The sequence below is a fragment of the Heptranchias perlo genome, chromosome 30 (assembly GCF_035084215.1).
Source record: "Heptranchias perlo isolate sHepPer1 chromosome 30, sHepPer1.hap1, whole genome shotgun sequence".
Lineage (NCBI taxonomy): Eukaryota > Metazoa > Chordata > Chondrichthyes > Hexanchiformes > Hexanchidae > Heptranchias > Heptranchias perlo.
This window is the reverse complement of record NC_090354.1, coordinates 15,484,507-15,504,568: the sequence shown is the minus strand read 5'-3', so window position 1 is coordinate 15,504,568 and position 20,062 is coordinate 15,484,507.

Sequence of the window (20,062 nt, the reverse complement as noted above, 5' to 3'; positions counted from 1 at the left end):
TGAAATAAGGTTTGTACTATCACTGTGGTGGCTATATTGAGTGTCGTTACAAGTTTGAGGTAATGGGATGTGCTACCAAGGGAATTGCAGAAGATTGGCATCATACGATAGGTCTATAAACTGTATGCGTTTGTTTCTGAGTAGATTACTAGGTTCAATACATTTCAGTACACATTAACTCTTGAGTGCCTTGAAGGCAGGTACTTGGGTTTGAAGAGGTGCGAGGCAGGAAGCAGATGAGGCTGGAGTTTCAAAATGCAAATACTATTGAGTTATAAAACAGTAGAAGAATATGGTTCCAATCTACCATATTCTTCATAGTGAAAAATGTCTGACATAATTTTAGCCCAGTATCGAATTATGATAAAATGAAAAGAATTCCATATGTGACTGCTGATTTATCTTGGGTTAATTCTTATAACCCCCAGGGTACAGATACAATACATAGGGGGGCGAAATTGGGCCATGTAGCGCCCGTTTTGTAGGCGCTACGCAGACACCTAAGCCCCGAAAATGGCGTCTGAGATGCGTGCGCACACTTCCAATGTGAAGTGCTGAGGTAGCCATCTTGGTAAAGGCGTTTGTGCACGTGCACTTAAAGAACGCCGGCAGCATGTAGACTAGGAGATTATGACGTGAATTAGTGAGCAGCGCTGATTTGAAGCAGCCGGCGACATTTTGGACCTCCACGCTCCAGCCAACGCCCTGCCTTAACCTCGTACAGCTGAACAGGACTAAAACGGCATGAGGGCAGCCCAGTAGCGCTTTTTAAAGGGATCATGCAGGAGTTACAGGTTAGTTGCTGGATTAGTTATTCTGGCTGCTGGTACAATTGTACGTGTTTCTGGAAATTTCCTATGCTTGAACAAAGTTGCAATATTCTATAAGGGAGTGGTCTGGCTGGTCTTGCAGTGCTGTTAGTGGCGTTTAAAATAACATGCTGAACAAAGTTGCTGCCAGAGATGGGTGGCCTTCTAGGGCTTCCTCTGTGAATTGAACATGACTGGGAGCACGCAGAGAGGCCATGCAGAGTAGGACAAGCTGCCAGAAGAGGGAGGAAGAGGAGCCGACAGCGCAGGGCACTCAGCAGGAGGCCATATCCAACGAGGGTCTTCAGGGACTAATTCTTATACCTCAACTTCAGCGACGACCAGCGCATTCGATGGCTGAGGTTCACTAAAGAGGTCGTGACTGAAAGTTGTCAACTGCTGCAGCCACAACTACAGCCTCAGAGCAGGGCAAGGACAGCACTGCCTGTGGTTGTTCAGGTAACCGTGGCGTTTAATATTTACGGCTCTGGCCCCTTTCAGGCTGCTGCTGGCTATATAAGCAACATCTCGCAGTTTGCAGTTCACTGCAGTATAAGGGAGGTCACTGAGGCTCCGTACTCACTCCAAAACAGATTCACATCATTCCCTCTGGCCCGAGACAAGCAGCGGGAGCGAGCATGAGGGTTTGCTTGCATTGCAGGCTTCCCCATGGTGCAGGGTGCCATTGACTGCACGCATATTGCCATGCGTGCTCCACATCTGAACTCGACCGTATTCATGAACGGAAAGGGATTCCACTCCCTCGATGTTCAGCTGGTGTTCGACCATGGGCAGCGCATCATGCAGGTCAATGCCCGCTACCCTGGCAGCAGTCATGATTCTTCATTCTGTGGCAGTCCAACCAGCATGGAAAGTCAAAGGCTGGCTACTGGGCGACAAGGGCTATCCCCTCATGAAATGGCTTATGACTCCGGTCAGGCACCTACACACACGTGCACAGCAGGTCTACAACAAGAGCCATGCTGCCACACAGACCATCATAGAGCACACCATAGGTGTCCTCAAGCAACGCTTCTGCTCTGGAGGAGCCCTGCAGCACTCAGCAGAGCGAGTATCACAATTTGTCATTGTATGCTGCCTGTTGCACAACCTCGCCTTTATGAGGGAACAGCCCTTGCCAGTGCCGATCAGGCAAGAACCCAAGCAACAGGCAGAGGAGGAGGCAGAGATGGAGGAGGAGGAGACGGGGAAGGAGGTGGAGGAAGAGGCAGGGAGGCAACAAAGTAGACATGGCCTGTCTGCCAGGGCTCTGCGTGATCAGATTATTAATGAGCGATACCATTCACCAACAGTCCCACACTCCTTACCTTTCCTCTCCCACATGACCATCAAACTGTCCTCCTTATGATTACATATTGCTTCCTCCCTAAGCCCATCACAGAAATGAAAACTACCACCAAATGCAAATTCAAAACCACTCTTATAGATTTACACATTAAATGGTTCAAACAAACTGATACTATTCACCCTTGTGCATTGCCCTAGTGCCTGTTGTGCGTGTGCCTTTACCTATCCTAGTGCTCCTACGTGGTGCATCCCCAGTGGCTGGAGCATGGGTGGTGGAAGGCTGCTGACCTTCAATTGAGGAGCGTGCAGATGGCCTTGGAGGACAACCTCGAGCAGCACTGGGCCGGGAGGGCCCGGCTTCAGACTGCAACATCTCGGCTTGGGCTGCAGCAGTCTGGCCTGGCTGGCTGACAGGCAACAGCAAGGTCACTGGCGGAGTGGCAGGGGTGGGAGCAGGAATGCTGTTATCCTGTGAGCAGACAGCAGGTTCTTCTTCCATGGAGCCACTGCCACTCTCCCAGGGCGGCGCCTCAGCAATCCTGGTGATCTGCTGGAGAACAAATTGCTGAACTGCTGTGACGCCCTGGAAGCCCCTTTCCACCGTAGCAACAGTCTGAGCTCCAAATGCGGCAGTCAGACCTTGGATGGTAGCTGTTTGTGCTGTAATGGAAGCTGTAACATCGCTCATCAGATGCTGCATTATGGTGTGCTAATGGTGGAGACCGTCCCTTCCATGTGGGAAAGGATGGGCTCCAAGCTCTGCACAAAGCCCTGTGCCAAGTTGGAGTTGGACTCCTCCATGCTACTTGACATTGTGCGCAGGCTTTCTGGCAGGCTTTCCAGTGCCCCAAGCATTTGGTTGTGTACGCCCATCATCCTTCTTCTGTAGTCCGGCCCATCAAAGTCATCATCTGACTCTTCTGCAGCAGAACTAGTGTTCGACCTTGCCCTCCGGCAAGCTGGCACCTGCAGTATCCGTTCCCTTGCCCCGGCTCCTGTGCACTTGTGCCCAGTGTCTCGCCACATGTAGATCCCTCTTCTCTCCTAGCCTCTAAAATATGTGCCGTGTCAGTATCTGAGCTGGTGGCTGCGAGTGTAAGATCGAGTGATGGTGTATCTGAATCATCACTGTCATCTTCTTCTGCCTCCTCTGACTGTGCCGCTTCCAGTTCTTGGGTATCTGAAATGACAAAAGGACACGGGTTGAGTTGTGATGCAGGGAGAGGAGAAAGTAAGACATGTGTGCTTACACATTCTGGAGCATGTGAGTCAGAAAAGATTGTGGGATGAGGGAGAAGTGGGAAGCGAGAAGGAGTATTAAGTTTGCAGAGACCCTCATCATTAATACCTCCAGCACCGCCAGCGGCTATGACCTCAGCGATGGCCCATCCAATGATGGACAGCATTGTCTCCTCCATGGGGGTGAGGACATGTAGGCATGTCTGTCCTCTTCCTGTTCTTACCTGCTGCCTACTGTTGTGCGCCACCTTCTCCTGCAAGCCAGAGGGAGGTGCGTCAGTGAGTGTCCTGCAAGATGTTTGGGTGGTGTGGCTGTCATGGTTGAATAGTTGCTGGTGTGTGTGTGACCTGTGAGTCATGGATGTGCGGCTTGCAACAGTGGTAATGTGTGAGGGTGAGATGACAGTGTCTGCTGGTAGGTGGGTGACGGGGGGTGTCGTGTGGAGCAGTGGATGAGGCTAGTGGTGCAGTTGGTAGGATATGCCACTTGACAGTTGAACTCACTCATCTTGACCACTCGTGTCAAATCATTGAACTTCTTACTGCACTGCATCCACATTAGTGTGTGATGCCGCTGGCATTTACTTTGTGCATGACTTCCTCCCACTGCCTCTTCAGCCTATGTTTGGAGGGCCTACTGCCCCCCCCACGGAGATAAGATGCCTCTCCTTCTGTCCCCCTCTTCCACCAAAGCCTCTAGTGCATCATCCAAGAGCCTTGGTGCACGCTCTCTCGCAGGTGCAGCCATTCGTCACTATATTGCAGCACAGATTTACTTCCCGATGGACTTCCAGCACTTCCTGCAGCCACAGTAGACCTCCCCTTTAAGAGGTGCAGGCTGCCTTTAAGTTGTGCTAGCCACTCCCGATATCGGGGCCCCCTGCTGATGCGTTCAACAAATCAACACCTCAGGTAATGCTGGCTGCACGCAGCTATCATTTAAATCATCATTTAAAGCAACGACAGGGTGCGGGTTAATCGCAGACCGTGATCCCAGCGCCCGTTTTCAGGGGTTATCCAATATAACTCCCATAGAGTTTGCCAGTCTAAACCTAAAGGAGAAACAAATATTGAGTAAGATGGCGCAGTGTGACATTGCAATCACACTGTTTGTTTGTGCATAGCTGCTTCTATTAGGTTTATGGTCTCATTTGTTACCCCCTTCCCCACAGATTGCAGTGCAACAAAGGAATCACAAGAATCAAATATGATTCGATGACGATACTTACCGTTTTAACCTTTTAAGCAGGATTGAGTGAACCAGCATTGTTTCATCTTCAATCAGATTTATCCAAGCCAATTAATCCTAAATCGGGTTAAACTGCTGATAAAGTCAATCGTACAATTTGTTCCTGTTACAGGGGAGGGTAACTATGGTAAGGACAATCATGGATAGGTACTTAGCTGTAGACTGCCTCCCTGGTATCTAAGTTTTTCATACATTTGCTTTTTCCATGGAGCCCTTTAAACATCTATTTCAAGAAGAGTTAGGGAGCAGAACACACACATTTCTTTACTAGTCCTGCAAGTAAGTGATCAGGCCCAATGCATATGGTCAAACTTGGGCCAAGCAACATTGCTCACTTCTGGTGCCCATACACCTCAGTTGGTGAGAACTCCAGAAGACAGTGATTCATCTGCACATGATATATTGGGTCTAGTTTTACTCACTATGCCTCTGATGCAGGAAGACACTGGATAGGGTTCAAAGATGGACCACAGGGTGCCTCTGGTCCGAAAGATTCAGCAGAAATTATTTAAAGCTTTGAAAATGGTAAATTTAGTACAACTTAAGGAAAAACATCTTCACTTTTTAAATGTCGGGGAGTGGCACATTACCACCACACAGTTGGAAAGATACATTAAGAAATGTCAGTAGAATGAAAAGTCAGCAAAAGACAGGTTTTGTCTGTTTTTATCTTCCCATAAGCATTAATACTTACAAAGTAGACAGCAAAATAACACTTATCTGTGCAGCCATCTATGAGGGGAAGACGGAGTACATAATGTTTGAAAATGGTGATTCACCGTTACCATTGTCCTATTGGACTAGCTAGGTGGTGTACAGACCTGCTGTTCTAAATTTTGACTGGTTAAAATTGAATTCAGCTTGGACTGACTTGGGGCATCTTGGATGGTCTATATGATATCAGTAGCTTAGCAACCATAATCATTGAATCAAAGAATCGTACAGCACAGAAGGAGGCCATTCAGCGTGTCGTGCCTGTGCTGGCTCTTTGAAAGAGCTGTCCAATTTAGTCCCACATCCCAGCTTTTTCCCTATAACCCTGCAAATTAGTCCTCTTCAAGTACATGTCCAATTGCCTTTTGAAAGTTCCAATGGAATCTGCTTCCACCACTTTTTCAGGTAGTGCATTCCAGATCTTAACAGCGTTCTGTGTGAAAAAAATTCTCCTAATTTCCCCTCTAGTTCTTTTGCCAATTATTTTAAATCTATGCCCTTTGGTTATCATCCCACTTGCCAGAGGAAACAGTGTCTCCCTACTTGCTCTATCAAAACCCCTCATAACTTTGAATAGCTCTATTAGGTCTCCCCTTAACAATCCCAGCTCTCCACGTAACTGAAGTCCCTCATCCCTGGTATCATTCTGGTAAACCTCCTCTGTACCCTTTCCAAGGCCTTGACATCCTTCCTAAAGTGTGGTGCCCAGAATTGAACACCGTACTCCAGCTGAGGCCTAACCAGTGATTGGTTCAGCATAACTTCCTTGTTTTTGTATTCAATGCCCCTATTTGCAAAACCAAGTATCCCATGTGCTTTCTTAACTGCCTTATTGACTTGCCCTGCCACCTTCAAAGATTTGTGAATATGTACCCCCAGATCCCTCTGCCCTTGCACCACCCTCAAAATAGTACCATTTAGAATGTACTGCCTCTCCATGTTGTTCCTCCCAAAGTGCATCACTTTATACTTGCCCGCATTAAATTACATCTGTCTGCCCATTTCACCAGCCTATCTAAGTCCTCCTGAAGTCTGCTACTATCCCCCTCACTATTTACTACATTGCCAAATTTTGTATCATCCACAAACTTTGAAATTGTACTCCCTACACCCAAGTCCAGGTCATTCATATCTAACAAGAAAAGCAATGGTCCTAATACCGACTCCTGGGGGACCCCACTGCATTCTTCTCTCCAGTCAGAAAAACATCCGTTCACCACTACTCTCTGCCTCCTATCCCTTAGCCAATTACATACCCAAGTTACCACCGTCCCTTTAATCCCATGTGCTTCTATTTTCCTAATATGTCTGTTGTGTGGTACTTTATCAAATGCCATTTAAAAGTCCATGGGCAGCATTTTAGCACCCGCTATCGGGTGCGTTCCTGGCGGGGGGGGCCTCGAAAATCGTGAAATCCCGGAGCGGGACCGGAGCCCGCCTCGAACCCGCGCACTTCCGGGTTCCCCGCTGACGCACCGGCGCGCGCGCGCAGCCCCCGCTGGTGGGAATCCTGCAGGCAATTAAAGCCAATGGGATGCCACTTGAAGGTATTTATTTGGCTTGTTCAGGTCATTAACTGACCTGATTAAGGGATTATGTGAGGAGGGGTGGGATTTTAGAGCAAACTGGGACTGTTTCCCACACTGGGGGAAACACTCCCAGTTCAAATGGACCTGTTGCAGCCATCAGCCTGTGGCAGCTGCAAAGGTCCATTTGACAGGTGCGGGGGGAGACCCTCACTCATTGCAGGAGGCCACTCTGTCACTTGGGACGAAGTTTGGCCTCCACCACCCTCCTCCTGACAATCATAGTCACCAACTTGCACACTTACCCCGATGTCCAGACACATGTACCTACCTTGCGGACCCCCTCAGATGTACATCTTCCGGATGGGGGCTGCCGTAGCTGCAGTCATGACCTCCTCGGAGGGCGAACAGCATCACCAGCCTCACCAGCCTCGCCATCCACGCCGTCCACCTCTGACACGTGGAGCTCCACAACAGAGTGCTGTGACACATTCACCTGCACAGCAGGAGGGAGGGCTACTGCAGAGAGAGATGCGTCGCAGAGGGCACTACCCTCGCCACAGGGTCCACAGACCGAGGCTCAGCTTCCTGGATCTCTCTGAGCAGCAGTGCACACGGAGGCTCAGAGTCACTCGACATGTAGTCGTGGACATCTGCAGCCTCCTTCATGCCAAGCTGCTCCTGGCTGGCCCGAGCACAATCTTCTTACCTGTCGCTGTCAAAGTCACCACTGCCCTCAACAACCTCTCCTCCGTATCCTTCCAGGGTGCAACCGGGGACATCGCCGACGTATCTCAGCCGTCTGCACAAAAGAGCCCTGCAAATACACGTACTCCCACTCTGCAGTGACACAATGGGTGGCATCAGTTGTGGGTCTTCATAGTGATCCTCAGGAAAGGGCATTATTGCACAGACCAGACAAGATTCGCGAAGACATGGCAGTAGTGGTGCCAATATAATATGTAATGTGAGTTGGTCAGAAATTCAATATAAGTAACAACCATGACAAACCCTCAAACACCCTTGTGCATCCCCTTCATGCTCATGACACGTTTGCCTTACGCTGCCTACTGCACATATATGATGCATGCCCTGTGGCTGCAGCACAGGTAGTGGCAGGTTGGGTGAGGCTGGCCGTGAAAGAGATGCACGAGAGGGTGAGTATGAGATAGAGCCATGAGATTGTATGAGGATTGGGTTGAGTGGTAGTGGCGGGATGAGTACTGGCGAGGTGAGTAGGTGCAGGTACGATGAGGATGAGGTTTGAGTGGGTATGAGGGGTGATGTGACAGAGTAGTGTTTGCAGTGCAGAAGGAGATGTGGGGTGGGGGCGGTGATGTGGCAGACGGAGTGTAGGGGAATGAGTAAGTGTACTCACTTTGGCCGACCTACTGAGGTCATTGGAGCGCCTCCTGCACTGTATGCAGGTGGGCGATATGTTGGTGGTGCTGGTGACCTCCTCTGCCACCTCGAGCCAGGCCTTCCTGGTGGCAGAGGCAGGCCGCTTCCTCCCGCCCGCCGGGAGGAAGATCTCTGTCCTCCCCCTCCTCCTCACCCCATGTATTGATACCTGAAGTGAGGCATCATTAAACTGGGAGCAGCCTTCCCCCTGGGTTGCTCCATGCTGTGATTTTTTCTGTTTGTTGCAGCTTCTGTCAGTGGTGGACTGCCCCTTTAAATAGAGCTCCTCCTGCTGACAGATCTTACTGCGCATGCGCAGTCCGCCCGACGCGCAGATCAGCAGTGGAGAACCCGGAAGACCAGGTAAGTGGATCCAATTATGCTACAATCGCGCGGGGAGCTGACTGATTTCGCCGGGCGCGTTACCCACGTGCCCGATAGCCCCCCCGCCGCAAACCCACAGCCCTGGTAACATCGGGCCCCATATATACACCTACTGCACTACTTTCATCAATCCTCTCTGTTACTTCATCAAAGAACTCAATCAAGTTAGTCAGACACGATATGTCTTTAAGAAATCCATGGTAGCTGTCTCTTATTAACGCAAGCTTCTCCAAGTGAAAATTAAATGTGTTCTTGACAATGGTATCTAGTAGTTTTCCCACCACTGACATTAGACTGACTGGTCTGTAGTTACCAGGTTTACCCCTCTCCTCTTTTTTGAACAGGGATGTAACATTTGCAGTCTTCCAGTTCTCTGGCACCACTCCCATATTCAAGGAGGATTGAAAGATTATGGTCAGAGCTTCTGCTATCTCCACCCTAGCTTTCCTCAGTAACCTAGGATGCATCCCATCTGGACCGGGTGACTTGTTAACTTTTGAGTGATGCCAACCTATTTAGCACCTCCTTTCTATCTATTTTTATCCTATCCAATGTCTCTACTCCCTCTTCCTCTACTGTGACATTAACTTCATCCTCTTCTTTTGTGAAGACAGATACAAAGTATTCATTCAGTACCTCAGTCGTGCCATCTGCCTCCAAGAAGATTTCCTTTTTTGTCCCTAATCGGCCCCACCATTCCTTTGACTATCCTTTTACTTTTCATTTGTTTATAAAAGATTTTTGGGTTCCCTTTTGTTACCTGCTAATCTTTTCTCATACTCTCTCTTTGCCCTTATATCCTTTTTCAATTTCCCCCATACTCTCTGTATTCTGCCTGATTTTCTACTGTATTCTGTACCTGGCATTTGTCATAAACTTCCTTTATTTTAACCTCTATTTTCTTTATCTTAAGCAATGTAATATGACACAATCATAACAGCATATTTCCCTACAGAGCAGAGTTACAGAAGACTGTGTTAGAAACCTTCCCAAAATGTTGCTTCTCTGTGACTTTGGATGTATTTAAATACAATTGTCTTGTGAACTATCTTTTGGTCTGTGAGCAAGCAAAGCATTTTTATTTGAATTTTGTGTTTGTCAAGTTAAGGTTATCTGCGCTGGGGAATTGATTATGTTTCCACTTTTTGCATTGTCATCGTTAAGTGTTCTTAGGCCAAGCACAGCATGGGCTAGATGCAGGATAAAGTCTCATCTTCATTACCCCATCAAAGCTTCTTTAGCCCCAACTTCTGAAAATCATTCTTTATTGCACGAACCTGACATTTTCATTTCTCCATCCTTGTGACTTCCCTGAATCAAACTGTCAATTTAAAAACCAATTAGAGCTGAAATATGGAATTTAATTGACATTGCCTCTTCTCACTTCACCTACGAGTTTTCCAGTCATTAGAGAATGAAGAGATTTTTACATCACCAGTCTGGGAAGGATTTGCACTCAGGTCTTGGAGGAGAAAAGTAGTTTTTGTGTTAGAAGATTTAGAATACACAGTGACAATAGTATCAAAGGAACAGCGTTATATCAGATGGGTCACATGTTGCAGACTTATCTTTGTAAATCTATTTGGCAAAAGAGGTGATAACCTTTGTTCCTAAATGTATAGCAAGTGCCATTTTGGAATTTACACAACTGAATTACTGCTTTGGCCAACAGTGTGTTCTCACTTGATGAATGCCTTACTGGAACATATGATAAATTCTAATAGTGCAGAGAGAAACTAAAAATTAAGCTCTGCAGAGAATATATTGTAGATTTGATAAATCTGCTGCCTTTTCTGTATTGATTTATAATCCAATCTACACCATGGGGAACCTCAATCACCCTGAAGGCATTCTAGAGCCCATCAGTAAAATTGATGTATTTTATTATTTATTATGTTTGAAACCTTTTACAGGACTTCATTTGCATTATTATGTGTAAATATGCAGATATTTTATGTAGTTTTGGGATTAGTCTGAGTTACTACATTTTCCGTGGCATTGGAAAACATGCATTATGTGACCAGTCTGTCGACAATGCAGAGAACTCCTGAAGATGTCTGAAATTGAATAATTAGTGAGAAAATCCCACACTAAAGAGGAAAAACAAAAGTAGGTGGACTGGATGGTGCACAGATTTTCAATTAGCAATAAAACAGATGGCAACATGGTCAAAACATAAAGCTCTACAATGTTACACTAATATTGAAAGAACAAAAGTTTAGCTATTTGGATATTTCAAAACTGATCAATACAAGCAATCAGACAAGACCAACATTCCAGTTATCTGATTGGATATTTCTCACCTAGACTATTGGTTCTGATATTGGTATAAGGTATATAGGATTTGTTTGAAGGTGCATAAATATTCAGATGTGACATTTGCAAAGGGGCATTGGTATCAAAAAATTTTTGGCTTCCTGTTATGCTTTGTCATTTCTTTTTCTTCCAGGTTTTTGCACCCTAGGCAGGTATTTTGTAAAATGAGTCCAATGTCAAGGTGCTGCAATGACCTTACCACATAAAATTTGTTTAAAGGCTTGTTATTTTGCAAGGCAATATAGTCCTCTTTAGTTTTCAAATTAATAAATAGAGATACAATAGTTTCAAAAGAACATGCGGGAGAAAGGTCTCTTAGCATCTCTTAATGGCATTGTACATGGGGCAACTAAGGAGGACAGCAAGGGACCTATGTTAAAATAGGTGTAAAAAGGCCTTTGTTGGGATGTGGAATCCAGCAATGAGGACTTGTGTTGGCAGCAGTCTTTCTGGGTTGTGGCACATGACCGCATATTCAATCTTTCAGCTAAAGAGAACAACACTATTTTTATGGTTGCTCTCACTTTTAAAATAGATGGTGGGAGGCAGAAAGAAAAAGAAGAAATTGAAGAAAGTAGAAACTTTTAAAACTCATTTTGAGGGGTGGGGGTGGGGCGGGGGGGAGGCAGTTGGAAAGATGATGAGTTTAAGTTGAAAACAGTAACATTAAAGTTTCAAAAAATGAACATAGCACAGAGAGAGAGGATAGGTAAGAACAGACATTAGGAAAGAATAAAGGGACAACAGATAAATAGTTACAATTTCATATAATTTTAAAAATTACTATTCATTTCAGTATTTCTAGTTAATATTACAGAAAAAGGTGCATGAATAGAACCTTGGCTAGACCACACTTGGAGGACTGTGCACAGTTTTGGTCTCCATATTATAAAAAGGATATAGAGGCACTGGAGAAGGTGCAAAAGAGATTCATAAAGTTGATATCAGATCTGAGAGGATACACTTATCAGGAAAGGCTCAACAGGCTGGTGCTAAGGCTGAGGGGTGATCTGATAGAGGTTTTTAAAATAATGAAAGGGTTTGATAGGGTAAATGTAGAGAAAATGTTTCCACTTGTATGAAGTCTAAAACTAGAGGTCATAAATTTAAGATAGTCAGCCTTAAGATAATAAATCCAATAGGGAATTCAGGAGAAACTTCTTTACTCAAAGAGTGGTAAGAATGTGGAATACGCTACCACAAGGAGCAGTTGAGGTGAATGGCATCGATGCATTTAAGGGGAAGCTAGGTAAGCATACGAGGGAGAAAGGAATAGAAGGGTATGCTGACAGAGGGGTGGGAGGAGGCTCGTGTGAAGCATGAACGCCGGCATAGACCAGTTGGGCCGAATGGCATGTTTCTGTGCTGTAAACTTCATGTAATAGTAAACCTCTGAGGGTAAATTTTAACCCCCAAGAATGGATGGACTGGGGGCAGGTGAGAGGTTACAATAACAGCTTTTTGGAGTGGGACTGCATCCTGACTCCAACTCGCCCACTTCTGGGTTTAACTCAGACAGCTTTGTATGTGTGTGGACAGTGGACACCAGGAAGTCCCACCCCCACTTAAAGCCAGTGGGTTGATATTTAAAAGGGCAATATACCTCATTGAAATACTTGAGGTACTTAATAATTTGTATATTGGAACATTATAATGAATATAACCTTACCTGTTTGGGTTTCCCATCGCTTCCGAATCACGTCAGGTGAAAGCAGGCGGGAAGGACAGTATCGATGAGCTGAGAGCCTTTATTGCCCTGCTTGTGATGTGAGCTCAGAGGAACAGGAGTGCTTCATCCGGACCCCGTGATCAGCTGACGCCCCCCCTCCCCTCCGATGTCATCCACATCCCCCCGCCTCCGATTTTTTTTCCCTCTCTCTCCCTCCCGCTGCCCTCTCTGATTTGCAGCTCTTTTCGCTGCCAACAGGCAGCCAGCCTGTCAATCTGGCTGCCTGGCACGTGGGAAACCCGGAAGCTCAAATACTTACCTTCAGTTGAGTTGCGATTGCAGATTACGACGCACTCAAGTCACTTCTGGATCCCCCACGTGAATATTTGCAGACACGTGGGGTACCTGGCTCGGAGTAAAAATCATGCCCATGATCTCCAAATATTGAAATATCCAGCAGGTGGCACTGTACTCCAGCAAAGAAAATCTCAATCGGATCACTTTTGGCAAGACTAATAGCTTGACAAGAAGTGAAAGATGACATACGCCTTACTTTGCAGAGTAAGAGTAATGTCTTAAGCTCATTAACCATAAATTCAAAGAAGCAGCAGAGTTGACTTAAAGTACTGTACATGATTGCTGATAATCAAGGTAAAAACTATCCTGTATAAAATGAACAATTTGCTAGTCTATCAATGCCATTACAAGTTAAATGTATCTTCCAGCTACAAGTTTATAGAATACCATTGTATCAATCGCCAAAAATCTGCTAAATGCTATGAGCTAATGTCATTTAAGCCATTAATAATAGAAATGCTTCCATACCTCTAGCATGATGTCTTTGAAAATCTTTTGGACAAAATGCATGTTTAATACCCTTTAGTCTTTTACCAAAGTAAACACCCCATCCAACAAAAAAGAGCATTTTCGTTCTGAATTGTTCTACTATGCCATGAACTATTCTCCAACCAAGGAAAAAGGTTATTGCAGAGTTCTTGGAATGTGGTAGGGCTGGAAGAAGTTACAGAGATAGGGAACGGCGAGGCCATGGAGTGATTTGAACACGAGAATGAGAATTTTAAAATTGACGCGTAGGTGGAGGGGTGATGGGTAAATGGGACTTGGTGTGAGTTAGGAAAAGGGCAGCAGAGTTTTGGACGAGCTCAATTTTATGGAGGGTGGAAAATGGGAGGCCTGCCAGGAGTGCATTAGAATAGTGGAGACTGGAGGTAACAAAAGTGCAAATGAAGATTTCAGCAGCAGATGGCCTGAGGCAGAGGTGGAGACGGGCGATATTATGGAGGTGAAAGTAGGTGGTCTCAGTGATGGAGAGGATATGGGGTCGGAAGCTCAGCTCAGGGTCAAATAGGATGCCGAGGTTGTGAACAGTCTGGTTCAGCCTGAGACAGTGGCCAGGAAGGGCGATGGAATCGGTGGCAAGGGAACGGAATTTGTGGTGGGGGCCGAAGACAATGGCTTCGGTCCTCCCAATGTTTTAATTGAAGGAAACTTCTGCTCATCTAGCACTGGATGTCAGAAAAGCAGCCTGGCAACGCAGAAGTGGTGGTGAGGTAGAGCCAGGTGTCATCAGCGTACACCCGAGGTTCCAGTCACATTGTCCAGGCTGCAGGTAAATTGCACAAACAACACAAGAGGCACCCAACATTGCTAATGCTTGATATGCCTCTCTTAACTGTACTTAATGATACAGCGGCATCATTAGACGAACAAGAAGTTTTCTTCTCTGGTGCCATCATGTGTATACATTAGCATCAGTGAAGCTAGATAATTAATTTAAAAAAAAACAATTACATTATGCTGAAATTCGATTGTTCATAGAAAGGCCATCTCCATATTATACATACAGGTGCAATTCAGTTTGAGTATTGAAGTTACAGTCACATTTAGTGCTCAGTGAAGAAACTTATCATCCATATTCATGGTCTCAATCTCCCTATGCCCTCAAAAGGTTTGTTTCTATAACTGCCAAATATCAACTGTAAAACAGAGAAAATCCTGCCTTCATAGTTTGAATTTAAACACTTGTGTGTTTTCTGCATGTTCTGTTCTTGATAGAATACCATAATGTGTTGCTTCAATTAATTTGAAGAACATTTAGCTTAGATCCAAAGTTTCTATATTATATAAAGAGGGATGGGCTTATAGCTGCACTGTCAGATGGATGTTACTCCAAGTTAAGCTGCAATTGTCAAGGATGGAAACAAGTGAACTCTGTCTGCATGCAACCTGAGGGTCCTGTGCTAAAACACTTGTCTCATTCCTCCCTAGTGATAAATTTGATCTTGGATGGTTTGACAGAACATGTTTGTTATAAGATGCCTGTTGTTAGGATGTTAGTTGCTAGGACACAGGCAGCTATTTCTCTCGCCCAGGGATGAAAACCCCACCCAGTCAAAGTGGGGACCAACATTGTTATCCATCTCTGTCTAAATGATGATCTGTATGGTTGAAACACAAAGCCTAGAGTACTACTTTCTCCATCGGTGAAGCTCAGTGGAAATTTATAAAATTACCTTGCAACTGTCTCTGTTCCAAGGAGAACAACCCCAGCTTCTCCAGTCTATCCACATAATTGAAGTCCCTCATCCCTGGAATCATTCTAGTAAATCTCTTCTGCACCCTTTCTAAGGCCTTCACGTCTTTCCTAAAGTGCAGTGCCCAGAAATGGACACAATACTACAGTTGTGGCCGAACCAGTGTTTTATAAAGGTTCATCATGACTTCCATACTTTTGTACTCTATGCCTCTATTTATAAAGAGCAGGATCCCAAATGCTTTTTTAACCACTTTCTCAACCTGCCCTGCTGCCTTCAACGATTTATGCGCATATACCCCCAGATCTCTCTGTTCCTGTACCCCTTTTAGAGTTGTGCCCTCTAGTTTATATTACCTCTCCTCGTTCTTCCTACCGAAATGTATCACTTTGCATTTTTCTGCGTTAAATTTCATCTGCCACGTGTCCACCCATGCCACCAGCCTGTCTATCCATGTTGCTACTGCCCCCTTTATTCCATGGGCCACAATCTTGATGCTAAGCCTACCGTGTGGCACTTTATCAAACGCCTTTTGAAAGTCCATATACACCACATCAACTACATTGCCCTCATTTACCCTTTCTGTTACCTCATCAAAAAACTCTATCAGGTTAGTTAAACACTATTGCTTTTAACAAATCCCTGCTGGCTTTCCCTAATCGATCCACACTTGTCCAAGTGATTGTTGATTCTGACCCGGATTATCATTTCTAAAAGTTTCCCCACCACTGAGGTTAAACTGACTGGCCTATAGTTGCTGGATTTATCCTTATGCTGTAAGGATAAACCCAGCAATTAGAAGTACATGTCCACACTATAGGCAAGAATATAAAAGCTGCAATGTACTAGTTTATTTGGGCTACTACCAATGTTGTTAAAGTGTTTTATGCTTCATAAATTTCTGAAATTCTACATTACAATATTAAGTAGTAAAGGGAGCTTAGTCCCTACCCCTATTGTGGCATGATAGGGACAGCTGCTAATGCTCCCATGGCTACTGCAATACTGTTTTACATGGGATTAAAGATTTACTGGTTAATAACTGAGAACTAGAAAAATAAATGCCAGATTTCCATCTTCATGGAGGAGTTTCTCAACCTAATGTTTCATTTAGTGCAATAACTACTCCAGGTACAATGACACTATTTTAGGCTTCAACAAAATAATGTTCTACATGCAATTTCTACCAACATCAGTGTTGGTCAGCCAACACAACAAACAAATGACCTTTCAGCTCACTGACAGTTCAGCTCTTGATTGTTCTCTGGTGATTCCTTCAGAAATGCCTCCGTGTGTAGATATTAGGTGAGGGTATGAGTGAGAAAATGTGATTTCCCCCTTGGTCAAATAGACACGCACTATGTGGGTTTGCACATGAAGAATGATTGGGCAATGAAGAGCTGCTGATGCCCGTATCCACTTGTGCTGCGTCTCAGCAGCTGTTAGTTAGCAGGAGTTCTGGATACCAAACCAGAGAGTCATGACTTCAATCCAGATTTGACTGTTGTGCAAACTCACCTGTCTTTATTTGGAAGAGTTTTACATTTTTGAGCGAGGTCACTAGATGGAGCTTGACATGGGAATGGAGTATTCCATCTGAGGTAGGAAGACATACTACTAAAAATTGGCCTCCTGTTGGCTAGTCACAGAGTAGTATTGATGGTGGCTGGGGAGAAATAGGCAAAAGGAGGGAAAAATATCAATTACAAAAAAACTAACCAATGGTAATGTACCCATTTTTATAAATGGGAGAAAATCTAGTTATGAGATTTATGCTTAATATATCAAAACATAGTTACAAAAGGATTCATGGATACTTGTAACTGAAGCTTGATAGATATCACATTGAGCAATATATTTCTGAAATAAGAATGAAATGACACTACAAGAACTTAATTAAATTGACCCGTGGGCCTCCAAATCCGATGCTGCACTCATTTTACAGTCGTGAAATGGGCACAAAAGTGTCCAAAATGGTGGTGTGGAGGGCTCGGTCACACTCCATGCCAGAAGTGCCCGCCATATTGGTATAGGCATCAAAAGTGGCGTCCAGGACCTGCGCCTGAAGCAGGTGATACAACCTTTGCATATGCATATAAAGGGCTTAACACCTGTTTGAGGCCCCCTTTGTAAAATTGAGCTGTCCTGAATGCTTCATATACCAGGACAACTGCTACTAAAAGTATTTTTAAAAAAATACTTACATGAATGTGGAGCGGGGAGGTGCAGGAGTACTCCTCCAGGCTCCACATTAAAACCACAGGCCACTGCCGGCCACCGCTTGTCTCCTCTCTCCAGGTCACTGCCTCCCTCCTTCTCCCTCTCTCTGGGTCGCTGCCTGCCTCTCTTCTTTCTCTTTCTCTCTCTCTCTCTCTCTGTCCCCCCAAGTCACTGCCTCGCCGCCTCCCTCCCTCTCACTCTCTCTCTCCAAGTCGCTGCCACTCTTTCCCTCCCCCCGCCCCCCCACCCAAGTCGTTGCCTCCCTACTCTCTCCTGATCGCTTCCCCCCTTCTCACTCCCGGAGACACAGCAGTCCAAAATTCAATGTTGCCAGTCTCATGTAAGTAAAGCTCAAGGCCCAGTATCAGGTGGGCCTTGGCCTACCCGTTCCAGCACGGGGATAAATCCCTTTGCCCAATTTGCACCAGAAAAGCGTGCAAACCAATTTCTTGGCCATAGAAACACTCACTAGCTTATACGTATTCCATTGAGATTAAATAAAAATGAATCAGTGCAAGCCAACCACAGCAGAGACAAATTACAATATAGTCCTATACATAGTCATACCCAGCAAAAAGGAAGATGGTAGTGGTTGTTGGAGGCCAATCATCTCAGCCCCAGGACATTGCTGCAGGAGTTCCTCAGGGCAGTGTCCTAGGTCCAACCATCTTCAGCTGCTTCATCAATGACCTTCCCTCCATCATAAGGTCAGAAAAGGGGATGTTCGCTGATGATTGCACAGTGTTCAGTTCCATTCGCAACCCCTCAAATAATGAAGCAGTCGATGCCCGCATGCAGCAAGACCTGAACAACATCCTGGCTTGGGCTGATCAGTGGCAAGTAACATTCGCGCCAGACAAGTGCCAGACAATGACCAACAAGAGAGAGTCTAACCACCTCCCCTTGACATTCAACGGCATTACCATCGCCGAATCCTCCACCATCAACATCCTGGGGGTCACCATTGACCAGAAACTTAACTGGACCAGCCACATAAATACTGTGGCTACAAGAGCAGGTCAGAGGCTGGATATTCTGCGGCGAGTGACTCACCTCCTGACTCCCCAAAGCCTTTCCATCATCTACAAGGCACGTCAGGAGTGTGATGGAATACTCTCCATTTGCCTGGATGAGTGCAGCTCCAACAACACTCAAGAAGCTCGACACCATCCAGGACAAAGCAGCCCGCTTGATTGGCACCCCATCCACCACCCTAAACATTTACTCCCTTCACCACCGGTGCACAGTGGCTGCTGTGTGTACCATCCACAGGATGCACTGCAGCAACTCACCAAGGCTTCTTCGACAGCACCTCCCAAACCCGTGACCTCTACCACCTAGAAGGACAAGGGCAGCAGGCACATGGGAACAACACCACCTGCACGTTCCCCTCCAAGTCACACACCATCCCGACTTGGAAATATATCGCCGTTCCTTCATCATTGCTGGGTCAAAATCCTGGAACTCCCTTCCTAACAGCACTGTGGGAGAACCTTCACCACACGGACTGCAGCGGTTCAAGAAGGTGGCTCATCACCACCTTCTCAAGGGCAATTAGGGATGGGCAATAAATGCTGGCCTCGCCAGCAACGCCCACATCCCATGAACGAAAAAAGAAAGTCCAAAAGAAATTAAACATTTACAAACAACTTGTAAATAAATTAGTGGAGGTTATGCAAAATAATTGTATAAATGCAAAGGAAACACATAGCCCAAAGTCTCGTGTATTGTGCACCCTTCCTACAAGTGACACTTTTTTTTTAGCACTTTCCCCGTCACACTTTGATCATATCCCTATTGGTATAAAATAGTGTATCCGCTGATTCACTGTGAGTAATGCCATGGGTGATCTGGAAGCATGTAAGTGTCTGTGTGTTATATATATATATATATGTGTTTGTTTTATATATAATTCGTTTAAGTCAAATTGATGATTGGATGGAAGGAAACTACAGTGATTTATCTTTATTATGTACTTCAGTTTCTTTCTGTCTACTTGAAGTAACTTTCCTGTGTCTTCAAACCACTTTAGGATTGTAAATTTACAACATCTAGATACCCATCTGTTGCTATACATCTAATTCCTGAATGCTGTGTCTCTTTGGGTCTTGCAATCTCAGGTCAAAGTCTCGAATTTAATTACTTCCTACCAAGCAGGGAGCCATTTATTAATGACACGACAAAGGTTTACAGCTGCACTTTCTTATAGCTGAGAATTCCGGAGGTTTTCTTTCAGTTTAGCATCAGTCTTGATTAGAACCAGTGGTGAAATTCACCCATGCATCTGATTGCCTGAATATAGCGTTGAGGCAGCCTGACCTTAAAATACACGAGGCAGCAAGTGTTTAAATATATTGAGGCCGCGGGTCATAGAATTCTAAAGGAGCAGCTGATGTACAACAGATCGTGTTACGTCTGACAATTTTTTCATTTTACATATATATTGATGCTAAAAGTACTGGTTGTCCATTTTTGTTTTTGCATATTAGGTAGCTCAGGAACAGGGTGCAGCTGCAGACAACTGTAACAAGGACACAAAACTAACACTGGTGGTTTTTGAGAATACAAAAGGCTTAGCTAATTTTTGCAGAAAACACCAAAAGGTTCCTATGGCCTATTGCTTGCTGCAAGAGCCCTGGTTTAGTTGGCAATGGTTAACTCTGTGTTGAATT